General features: G+C 44.6%; 1 non-coding gene and 1 pseudogene across 1 annotated transcript; both read right to left on the minus strand.

The window, feature by feature from the left end:
• trnag-ucc (transfer RNA glycine (anticodon UCC)) lies at positions 1-72 on the minus strand. Its single transcript has one exon. It is a non-coding gene; the product is annotated as a tRNA-Gly (tRNA).
• Positions 73-4,883: 4,811 nt separating this feature from the next.
• On the minus strand, positions 4,884-6,654 carry LOC140485961 (uncharacterized; annotated as a pseudogene).
• Between the last annotated feature and the right edge of the window lie 3,650 nt (positions 6,655-10,304).

The raw sequence follows: 10,304 nt of genomic DNA on the forward strand, positions 1-10,304 counted from the left end.
TGCGATGGCCGGGAATCGAACCCGGGTCAACTGCTTGGAAGGCAGCTATGCTCACCACTATACCACCATCGCTACAGCCAGAAGCGCTCTAGAAATCAGCTGATGTGCCATAATAGTTCTTGACTCGAAATTTCGTTGCTGTTTTGTTGGAAATTTTACAGTGAAATATTAGAATTGAGAAGTCATCAAAGACCGAGTTTTACTGAGTGGATCGGTCTCCTGATGCCCCGCCTCACTTTTTAATACACACAAAGCAGCATTTCGGATTTCTCATCATCTGAAATCAATCAATAACAAAAATAGCACGAAAATCCCAGGGCAACCCTGGAACGATCACACAATTAAAACTTGTCAAGTTCTCAGAAAGGTTCACCGGACCGAAACGTGAACTCTGATTTCTCTTCATACAGCTTTACCACCGACTTCGGGTTTGGTTTCTGACTTACAGCATCCGCAGTTCACGTAGCGTCCTTGAGACCCTTCGGGAAAAGGAGAGGGCGGATCCTGTCGAGGTTCCCTGAGCAGACTGTCAAAGCCATTTGACAGAATGCCTCATCGCCAGAACTTTCCAACAAGCACCAAGACGTGGCTTGGCTGGTGGTGAGAAGGGCTCTGCCTGTGAGATCCTTTATGCACGCCCGGACTCTCTGCCGCACCGCACGCTGCCCTCGAAGTGGCTGCGGGGGGGACGAGACTGTCACACACCTCCTTCTGGAATGTGCCTATGCAGAGGAAGTCTGGAGAGGAATGCAGTGGTGCTTGTCGAGGTTCGTCCCGAGCAGCGCCGTGACGCGGGACTCCGTGCTCTACGGCCTGTTCCCCGGGACTCACACCGAGACGAACATTAACTGCGCCTGGAGGATCATCAACTCGGTGAAGGACGCTCTCTGGGCGGTCCGAAACCTGTTGATCTTCCAGCTGAAGGAGTTGACCCCGACTGAGTGTTGCAGACTGGCACATTCCAAGGTCCAAGACTACGTGCTGAGGGACGCGCTGAAGCTTGGGGCAGCTGCCGCCAAGGCGCGGTGGGGAAAGACCACCGTGTAAGATCGGCCTGCCGAAAGAAGAACAGGGGGCCCATGCGGACGTTTTTTTGGGCTGTGCTGATGCCTCAGCCAAATAGATGTATATGTACAAGATTGAAAAATGCACAGGATTGTAAATGCGAATGACAAGGATAAAGTCGAATCTGTGTTTGTAAATATGGACATATGTATGGCATGATCCAATGTACAGACCATCAAATCATTCTATGAATAAAGTATATTTTTGAAATAAAAAAAAAGTAAAACTTGGGAAGGGTTTTTGGAAAACAAAACTACAAAAAAAAAAGGATCTGTTCGACTGAGCAGATGCTGCAGTAATTGTACAGAAAAACCTCGAGAGAAATGTGTATTAATGCACAGTTGGATTCCGTTGATCGATTTGCAGTGTTTTCTTTTGCTTTGTGGAAGAGGGGGAGGGTGGAGTCGCCGCTGGGAGGGAGAGAAACCAGGGTAATTTCCAATACTTTAGATTCAGAGTGTTATACAGCATAGAAACAGTTGCTTGGGTCTAACCAGACCACACTGGCCATGTCCCCAAACTCAACTTGAACCACCCGCATGTGCTTGAACATTTCCCATTTGCCAGCATTTGGTCATATCCCTCTAAACCTTTCCAACTCATGATTCAGAGGTGGCGGTATTGGACTGGGGTGGACAACATTAAAAATCACACTGCACCGGGGTATAGTCCAACAGGTCTATTTGGAAGTATGACCTTTCCAAACGATGTTTCTTCATCAGGTGGTTGTGCAGCAGAATTATAAGACACAGAATTTATAGCAACAGGATTGCAGTATCATGGAATGTCATATTAAATATATTTAGATTAAGTCTCTCATCTTTTAGAACGGCCATGTTAGTTTCAGTTCTTTCATATGCAAATCCCAGAACTTTTTTAAAGTTACCTTCTCAAGATATCTTTAACAATAGGTGCCACCTCAGCTCAGATAATGCATTGAAGGTGTGAGGTTAAAGGTTCTGGATTAGTGGTGCTGGAAGAGCACAGCAGTTCAGGCAGCAAGGTCAGGCAGCAGCCAAGTAGCTTCGAAATCAACGTTTCGGGCAAAAGCCCTTCATCAGGGTTAAAGTCTGTCTGGATCCCAGTGTACAGCAGATTCTTACATGGATTTATGCAGTTTTTGACCAAAATAAAATATAATTCTGTTATATTCACCCCACAAACTTATGTGTGTGCATGCTGGGGAGACCGAGTGTGTGTGCACTGAGAGGTGTGAGTGTCTGTGAGAGAGTGTGTGTGGATGTATGTGTCTGAGTGTAAGTGGAGTATAAGACTGTGAGAGGGTGCATGCGTGAGTGTGACTGTGGGGGATGTATGTGTGAGCTTATGAGAGAGAGCTTGCGTATGAGAGAGGGTCTGCATGAGTGTGTGAGTCTGTTGGAGTGTGTTTGTGTGTGAGAGAGAGAGAGTGTAAAGTGGAGTGGGGTCACCTGTCGTGTGACATGAATTCAAGATCCCGGTTGAGCCAGCCCTATGGGTACCGAACTTAACCATCAGCCTCTGCTTGGTCACTTTGCGTTGTTGTCTGCCCCAAAGTCCGCCTTGGAGGATGGTCACCCGAATGACCAAGGCTGAATGTCCCAGACTGCTGAAGTGTACTCCGAATGGGAGGGAATCAGTGTGGTCATTCCCAATGTTTTAAATAATCAATAACCATCAGACCCCTCATCAGAACATAAGTGCAGAACATCTTGGTGCATGGAATCATCAGCCTTTCCCTTACAGATAGATCTATCCAGCTCATAACAACTAGCTGTTCGAAAACAAAACACATCTCCTTATAAGAATCTTTACTACTATCAAATATCGCAATTCCATTTTCTGATTTTTCTCATTCTTTCTTGGCAATGTAAACACTTTGTTTTTCATTATGCAAATGTATTTCACTTTGAACTTCTTTATCAATTGGAAGATCACAATTCTGGTTTTTGATATTTCCAGTATTTTTGTTTACCAGTGGAAGCATATTGTTCCTTATTATGAAAATTGATTTCACTTTCAACTCCTTTGTCCAATCACCATTTCATTGTTTAGGTGAATGAATCAACTTCTGTAGACTCTTCATATCAGTGAAGTTTTTTTTTGTTGTTTGGGGGTTGTGGGCAGACCATAACATATAGGAGCAGCCCACTGAGTCTGCTCTGCCATTCAATCATGGCTGATATGTTTTTTAACCCCATTCTCCTGCCTTCTCTCCATAATATTTTAATCCCCTTACCAATCAAGATCTTACCTGAGTATTACATACCCTTAATGACTTGGCCTCCACAGCCCTCTGTGGCAATGAGTTCCTCAGATTTACCACCCTCTGGTTGAAGAAATGCCTCATTATTTCATTTCTGAAGAGTCGTTCCCTTCACTCTGAGGCTGGGCCCCCCAGATCCTAGTCACTAGTGGAAAGGTCTGCTTCACATCTACTCTGTCTAGGCCTGATCTGGAGGTGCTGGTGTTGGACTGGGGTGTACAGAGTTAAAAATCACACAACAGCAGGTTATAGTCCAACAGTTTTAATTGGAAGCAAACTAGCTTTCAGAGTGACACTCTTTCATCAGGTGATTGTGAAGGAGCGTCGCTCTGAAAGCTAGTGTGCTTCCAAATAAACCTGTTGGACTATAACCTGGTGTTGTGTGATTTTTAACTCTGTCTAGGCCTCTCAGTATTCTGTAAGTTTCAATGAAATCTTCTCTCATCCTTCTAAATTCCAATCAGTACAGATTCAAAGTTCTCAATCATTTATTTTTATTTCATCTGCAAGCTAGCAACAGTGCCCTCAATCCCTTCATCCAGATCATTAATGTATAACATGAACAGTTGTTGTCCCCACACTGACACATGCGAAATTCAACTAGTAACCAACTGCCACCTGAAAAAGACCCTTCTATCCCACTCTCTGCCTTCTGCCCCAATGTTGCTGGCAGTATCAGCACTTTTTGCCCATTGTTAATTCTCTTTCAGAATGTGATGCTGAGTCACTAGCTGAGGTGCTGTAGTCTACCTTGTAATATGTCTTGTCTGTGGCATTGTTTTGGTAATTCAGCTCTGCATCCTTTCTAGTTCCTGAAGTGTGAGACTTGCAATGACCAGGCTGTACGTTCTTTTGCAGCATTTTAGCTTCCACTGTGCTTTCCTTTACCACTTCAACAAAACTAACTGGCTTATTCTGTCTCCCCTCCACCTTCTCAGTGCTTTTTCTAAACCATCAACACTACAACTTCAGTGAAAACACCTGAGCTTTTTTACTTCAGTTTCCCCTCATGGTACGTTTTCACCCTGTGATAAACTGTCTTCAATGTGATCCCCCTTTACCTCACTACCTGAAAATTTCTCTTTTCCCCAATTTCTATCCCTCACAGATTGAAATTGATGTTAGAAACCAACTTTGATTTATGAACAAACTCATAGGCATTTCTGCTCCTAATCTTGAAGTCTGAATTCTTTGCTCTTCCACATTTGAACTCCTCCAAACTAATCATCAAAGAGCATCATACTTTGATCTATTTCAATTCCTTTATCCATCTATTGAAATTACTTTGCTTCATATTTTCAAACCCAATGCGTGTTTGACCAGGGTCCCTCCTTAGCTCCTAAAACATTGTCCCTTGGCTTCTGGTACGAGCTCATATGCGCTTAAGATAGCACATTTCATCTCATTATACTCCTAGATACCTCCTCTGACAGTGATGTAAATATCTCACTAACTTTGTTTGATTCAATGATACTCTCATAATCACTGGCCATAATTTTTGTTTAGCCACTGTCTTAAATGAAAAGAAAAAGGCTTCTACATCCTGTTGGTCAAACTTTGGCAATGCTTGGACCTATTTGAACAGTTCCCCACCAGGCCTTTGACTACAATGGGATTGCTGTCCATCACTGTCCTCATCACTACTCCTAACTTTCATCTCCACCTCTGCCATTTTCAGATGAATTTGAGTTCCAACCTCCTTTTCTCTTTCCTTTTGTTTTGCTGCTAACTTGGAGCAAGTGAATGGCCTCTCCCCAATGTGAACTCGCTGGTGTGCCTGCAGGTGGGATGACTGACTGAATCCCTTCCCACACATGGAGCAAGTGAATGGCCTCTCCCCAATGTGAACTCGCTGGTGTGCCTACAGGTGGGATGACTGACTGAATCCCTTCCCACACATGGAGCAAGTGAATGGCCTCTCCCCAATGTGAACTCGCTGGTGTGCCTGCAGGTGGGATGACTGACTGAATCCCTTCCCACACATGGAGCAAGTGAATGGCCTCTCCCCGTTGTGAACGCGCTGGTGCACAGTAAGTTCAGATTGACGTTTGAACCGAGTCCCACAGAGAGAGCACCCGAATGGTTTCTCGTCAGTATGAACTCGTTGATGGGACATCAGTTCCCCAGAGCTTTTATAACAATTCCCACAGTCTGGGCATATAGAAGGTTTCTCACCAGTGTGAACTCGCTGGTGTCACAACGGGTTAGATGACTGAGTAAATCCCTTCTCACACTCAGAGCAGGTGAACACCCTCTCCCCAGTGTGAACTCTTTGGTGTCTCAATAGGTTGGATAACTGAGCGAATCCCAGTGTGAATACGGTGATGTTTAGTGAGCTGTGATGACCACCTGAACCCAGTTCCACAGTAAGAGCACCTAAACGGTCTCTCATCAGAGTGAACACGTTGATGGGACATCACTTCCCCAGGACTGTTATAGCATTTCCCACAGTTTGGACACATAAAAGGTTTCTCGTCTGTGTGAACCCGCTGGTGTCTGAGCAGGTGGGGCAACTGAGTGAAACTCTTCCCACATTCAGTGCAGATGAACGGCCACTCTCTTTTGTGAGTTCGCTGGTGTCTCAGCAGGTGAAAGGACTGAGTGAATCCCTTCCCACAGTCAGTGCAGGTAAATGGCCTCTCCCCAGTGTGAGATCGCTGGTGTTCTGACAGTAGAGATGATTTTCTAAAACTCAGTCCACACTGAGAGCATCTGAATGGTCTGTCGGTTGTGTGAACAAATTGATGTGTTATAAGGTTCCCGGAATGTTTAAAACACTTTCCACACTCCGGACATCGGAAGGGCTTCTCTCCAGTGTGAACTTGTTGATGATGCAGTAGGGTGGATGACTGAGTGAATCCCTTACCACACTCAGAGCAGATGTATGGTCTCTCCCCAATGTGAATTCGCTGGTGTCTCTGGAGATTGGATAGGACAATGAAACCTTTCCCACATTCAGAGCAGATGAACTGCCTATCCCCAACGTGAAATCGCTGGTGTTGCAGCAGATTGGATGATTTAGTGAATCCCTTCCCACACTCAGAACATTTGAATGGCCGCTCCCCATTGTGAACCCAGTGGTGTTGCCTTAGATGGGATGACTGAATAAATCCCTTCCCACACTCCAAGCAGGTGAATGGTCTCTCCCCAGTGTGGCTGTGCTGATGAGCTTCTAATTCATATGGGTAATTAAATCCCATTCCACAGTCCTCACATTGCCACCGTTTCTTTGCAGCGTGAGTACGCTTATGTCTCAGTAGTCCAGATGATCGTCGGAAGCCTCGTTGACATACAGAACACGTGAACCATGTCTCCACAATGGGAATAGTGCCTTTTTCTCCCATGTTCAAAATAAGAGTCCAGATACAACCAACTGGGTTATTCCATCAAATCCTGATGTGATATACATTTGAGGTTCCCATTTGCAAATGTTGCCTTTCTAATTCCCTGCGAACCTGATTTAAAACAGAAAAATGGGAGTAAGGAGCCACAAAAAAACACAAAGGCAGATTGCATAATGGAGCTGAATGAAGAGCCAACTCTAGGGGAAAGTGATCATGAAAGCTACTGGATTCTTGTAGAACCCCAAGGGCTTCACTAATGCCAGGGAAAGCAGGGAGAAGGGGAGGGAGGAGAGGGGAGGAGGGGAGAGAGTGAGAAAGAGGGAGATAAAGCAAAGATGAAGGAATGCCATTTTACATATCTTAAACTTAACTAGAAATTTAAGAAGCCTCCATACAACTCAGTCTTCACCATGGAGAAGAACCAGGGTTGCAGGTTTGTGAACGCCATCATTGTCAGACACCGTCCTGACCAGTTCTGGATGAGCAGAAATTTCTTCCATTTCAATCTTGGGAAAACTGACACCATTGCCCAATACAAACTCTCCCCTATATCCCTCTTCCTCAATTTCCTCTTTTAAGATACTCTTAAAGCTAAATTTTGGATATGCCCCTTCTTCATCACTGGGTGAATAATCGACAACTCCTTACATAACAGCATTGCGGGGCACCTTAACCACAAAGCTTGCAGCCTTTCAAGAACATCAGTTATCATCTTCTCCACAGGAACTGGGGATTGGAAATATCTGTTGTTGGTCTTGTTAGTGAAGGGACAGGGGACTGGGACTAATTGATTGGCTCTTGCAGAGAACGAGCATAGGTCCAGCAGGATAAACAGCATGCTTCTGTAATGTAACCACTCAACGATTCTGCGATTTGATAAAAAATACAGTGGGGGCCCAGGACCAAAAGCTGAACCAACCCCGAGTTAGATACAAACCAGCTCTTAATTTGTCTGGCTGTGACACTCGATTCGATTCTGTGAGCATCACCTGTAATAAAATGACAGCAAAATACTGCAGTTGCTGCAAATCTGGAATAAAGACAGCTAATGCTGCAAATACTCAGCTGGCCAGGCAGTACCTGTGGAGGGAGAAGCAGAGTTAATGCTTCTGGATGTGGACAGTGAATTATAGAAAATAAAAATGTTGCAGAATGTGATGGTCATTACAAGCTCAGAAGAACAGAAATGGACAATAATACAAAAAACAATACCCATTGTGAAAAACACTTAGGAGGATAACTCAAGTAAGTCAGCACCACATGGTCAAGTGATGACTAACTGTGCAGAATTCACTTAGACGAGTTGATGAAATTAGCAATGAACTACTACTACGAGTTAAACATTTTTAGAGGCAGGGAATCTTAGACAATAGCAGAGAGACAATGGCAGGGAGGACAGAAGTGAATCAGAGAAAAGGATGGATATGGATTCAAATCACTAAATGAGTTATATCAGCCCCACAGACAGGATAACAGGATACAGTATCTAAATCGGAGATGCATGGTCAAAAATATTCACCTCTGAAATCAATTCAGCTTTCAATTCTAAAATCCCCTGGTGGAACCTGCATCTGGAAAGATACCAGAAGCACTGGAGTCAGAGAAAATTCTCTCAGTTGGGGAAATCCCCAGTGGAGATGTCAATGTGCAATTGCCAGCTCGCGAAAACATTACAACACTTGCACATTCCGTGCAAACCAGTGTCCACCACACATTCTGAAGAATGTCAAAGTGCTTGAAAGGGTTCAGGAACAATTTACCAGAGTGGTGTGAAGGTTAGGGATTCCAGTTGCGAGGTTAGATGGCGAAATGGACTTGTTGTCTTCAAAGCATGTTAAATTGAGGAGAGACTTGGTGGAGGCGTGTAAATTTATGTGGGTGCTAGTACCCTGTGGAATTGCAGTCAGAGCCAAGCTACTGGCACCACAAGTAGTCTCACTGTCCAGTGGTGGGGCAGATTGAGGAAAAAGAAAGGAAGAGCTATAGTAACAAGGGATTTTTTAGTTGGGGAGCAGACAGGCATTTCTGCAGCTGAAGACATAACTCCAGTATGACTCTCCAGTATGGAGTGTTGCCTCTCGATGCTAGAGCCAGGGATGTGACTGAACGGCTGCAGTACATCCTGAAAGGAGAAAGTGATGAGGTAGATCTCATGGTAATTGCTGGCAGCAATGATACGGGCGATAAGGTGAGGAATGAGGTCTTGCATTAAGAATTCAGGGAGCTAGGCAATAAATTACAAAGCAGGACTATAAAATTAATCATAGAATCCCTACAGTGTGGAAGCAGGTCATTCGGCCCATTGAGTCCACACCGACCCTCAGACGAGCTTCCCACCCTGACCCACTCCATCCCCGCAATCCTGTATTTCCCATGGCTAATCCATCCAACCTACACTTTCCTGAATACTATGGGTACTATGGGCAATTTAGCATGGCCAATCCACTTAACCTACATATCTTTGGACTGTAGGAAGAAACCAGAGCACCTGGAGGAAACCCATGCAAAGACAGGGGTAATACGCAAACTTTGCATAGACAGTTGACCGAGGGTGGAATCAAACCCGGGCTCCTGATGCTGTGAGGTAGCAGTACTAACTACTGAGCCACCTTGCCGATAGTTATATCTCTGGTTTACTCCCAATGCCACATGCTAGCGAATACAGAAATAGGAAAATACGACAGATGAATGAGTGGCTCAACAGTTGGTACAAGAGGGAAACGTTTAGATTCCTGGATCACTGGGACTGTTTTTGGGGAAAGTGGGACATGTATAAATGGAATGGTCTGCACCTGAACCACACTGGAGCCAACATGCTTGCAGGTAGCTATGCTAGTACTGTTGGGAGGAGTTTAAACTGGTCTAGCAGGAGGACAGGGATGCAGAATATTGATGAAATGTAGACATATCATGCTACAGCAAAAGAAGCAAGTCAGAGTGAGTTCATCTATGTTGAGTATCGAGAGAGTAAGGCAAGTCTAGATGGTCTTCACTTTAATGCTGGGAGTGCAATAGGTAAGACTGAGGAGTTAAAGGCTTGCATTGACACATGGAAGTATGATATTGTAGCAGCTCAGAAACTTTGTTGTGACAAGGGCAGGAATGGCCATTCAACATTCCAGGGTATAGGATCTCTAGGAAAGACACTGTAGGCTGTAAAAAGGGTGGTGCTGTAGCACTATTAATTAAGGAGTCAATTACTGCAATAAGGAGAGATGATATCTTGTAAGGATCTTCAAATGAAGCTTTGTGGGTAGAACTTAGGAATGCTAAGGGGCTGCCACTTTATTGAGAGTGTATTACAGGCCCCCAAAAAGTGTCAGTAAAAAATAGAGCAAATATGTAGACAGTTCACCGAAGTGTGTAAGACTAATAATCGGGTATTACACTAGGGGATTTCAACTTTCGCCAACATAAATTGGGATAGTCATAGTGTTAAGGATCGAGAGGGGGCGGATTTCTTGAAATATATCCGGGGGTTTTTGTGTCAACATGTAGAAGGTCCAACAAGGGATGGCGCAGTGTTGAATCAGGTACTGGGGAAAGAAGCTGGACAGATGTTCAATATGGCACCGGTGGGGGGGGGGGGGGGTGGGGGAGGTTACATTAAACAGTTCAAATGTATTATGGAGAGAAAGAAAGATGGCCTG

The sequence above is a fragment of the Chiloscyllium punctatum genome, chromosome 15 (genome assembly GCF_047496795.1).
Source record: "Chiloscyllium punctatum isolate Juve2018m chromosome 15, sChiPun1.3, whole genome shotgun sequence".
Lineage (NCBI taxonomy): Eukaryota > Metazoa > Chordata > Chondrichthyes > Orectolobiformes > Hemiscylliidae > Chiloscyllium > Chiloscyllium punctatum.